The sequence below is a fragment of the Schistocerca nitens genome, chromosome 9 (genome assembly GCF_023898315.1).
Source record: "Schistocerca nitens isolate TAMUIC-IGC-003100 chromosome 9, iqSchNite1.1, whole genome shotgun sequence".
In the NCBI taxonomy this organism is placed as follows: Eukaryota; Metazoa; Arthropoda; class Insecta; order Orthoptera; family Acrididae; genus Schistocerca; species Schistocerca nitens.
Genome location: NC_064622.1, coordinates 347819619 through 347821678, shown reverse-complemented (window position 1 = coordinate 347821678; position 2060 = coordinate 347819619).

Here is a 2060-nt window from a genome sequence, read left to right as displayed (position 1 = left end):
TGGATGTTGTGTGTCTTTCATCATCATTTCATCGTCATTCACTCGCAAATCGCCGTAGTGGCGTTAAAGAACTTGCGGAGCGGCGGCCGAACCACCCCGCCAGGGGTCAACCGGCCACCAATGCCATACGCTCATTATTATTCATTGTTACCTGCAATTTTTATGGAATAGCCTATGACATTATTAATTTACACTCATGGTATGTGGAATGACATACTATTCTGTCTCATGAAACTACACTGTAAATCCACATAACAGAACCAGACTGCTTCGATACTTCTATAAAGTTTTTCCTAGGTGGAGCGTAACGTTCACCTGGAGGTGACTTCTCGCATATGCAATGACAACTGGGATTATACTATACAATAATGTGGTTAATGTTCACTGTTTAAGGTAGGTGACTTTCAATGGGAAGGTAAAACTTGTATAATATCTTATGTCAAATCGCAAGTCCAGGAGCGGGCAACATTATTGGCAATCATCTTATCGATTTTATAAAGTATCCAGACATGTGACTACAGGAAAATTTTTACATTACATTTACAGGAATATGGCATTACCAGGTTGGAGATCACTAGTGAATGGATTGTATGTCTGATTCCCGTGCAATATTATTTATATATGTACACAAAGAGGTGTATCTTTCTTTTCAGCTACTCTGTGAAGGACAATTTAGATGTAACGGTATTTAATTTGTGCTTGCAAAGTTTGAGATGTTTCACAATACAGGATAAGTAGTTTTATTTATTTTTAAGATATTGACTCTTCAGAAACATCATATCTCTCACTGTTACGATGTTTGGTCATGTGAACATCATATCTCTCACTGTTACGATGTTTGGTCATGTGTTTACAAGTAGTCTGTGCCCTTCTGTAGTTTACAAGTGATATTTGCATGTTTTTCCTTCCTTCCCTAAGAAGACAAATGTTTTGTGTGTTTGTTTGTGGTAACATAGTTGGTGGCCACAGGTTTTATTTTCATGAGCCATAATTTCCATAAATGTAGCAGTGCAGATTGAATACACACTTCACGAACTTAGATACCACTGCAATGTAAAAATCGCACTTTTCACATTGCTGACGCGTTTTTTTTTTTTTTTTTTAATATTGCGAGCAATAATATAGGACAACTACGGTCTATAAAGCTTTTACAGAGCCTTTTGATGGCAAACTGCTGTGTTATTTACATAAACCTCCAATAGGCTTGTGTCATTTGTAATAACAGCATTAATTTTGAACCAGTAACATCGATTACATTTTTTGGTGAATAACATAATGCATTTTTTCTGCCCCTCGTAAAATAGTGGTAATGGACATCAAGGCGTATGTATTTGTATGTGTGCTGTCTGTTCTCTTCAACAAGTCTGAAAGAACACAGACCATTCTTGATCCCGAGCTGTACACATACATGATGAAATGAAATATAAATTCTGAAAATTTGTTCCAGGCCAGGACTTCAACCCGGATTTCCCATTTCACTAGCGATCGTTTTAACCACTTTAGTTATCTGAGCACGCTTTCTATCCAACCCAAATTCCCAGCCTGTCACACACTACTTAAGTAGCCATACTCATTGCTTGCAGCCTAACGTTGATTCCTACAAGATTTCAGGACGGAGAGTGCATCCACACAGAAATTGGCTTAATGGCTGTCAAGACGTAATATATTTGTATGTATGGTGTCTGTTCTTTCAGACATGACGAAAGGGCGATGCCAGTTAGCGAGGCCTTGTGCTTAATGATGATGATGTGGACACTGGCAGTGACGGCGATGTGAGGAAACTTTTCCCTGTCGACATTCCAACCCTGAGAGGATACTACACAATTGTTTTCCCAAAGGGAAGAGGGGTTCCAACTCTCAGATGATACACATTCAACGATCTGCTAGCGAACAGATGTAGTCCTCCACACCAATCGCTTACAAGCGCGAACACAAAATAGCCCTCCACACCAATCACTTACAAATGTGAACACCTGCCGCAGATCAGTAGCATTCGCCTCTTAATTTCTATGTCATGCAGTGCTGTGAGCGAAATATGCAGATACATAGCCGCCAGTGGC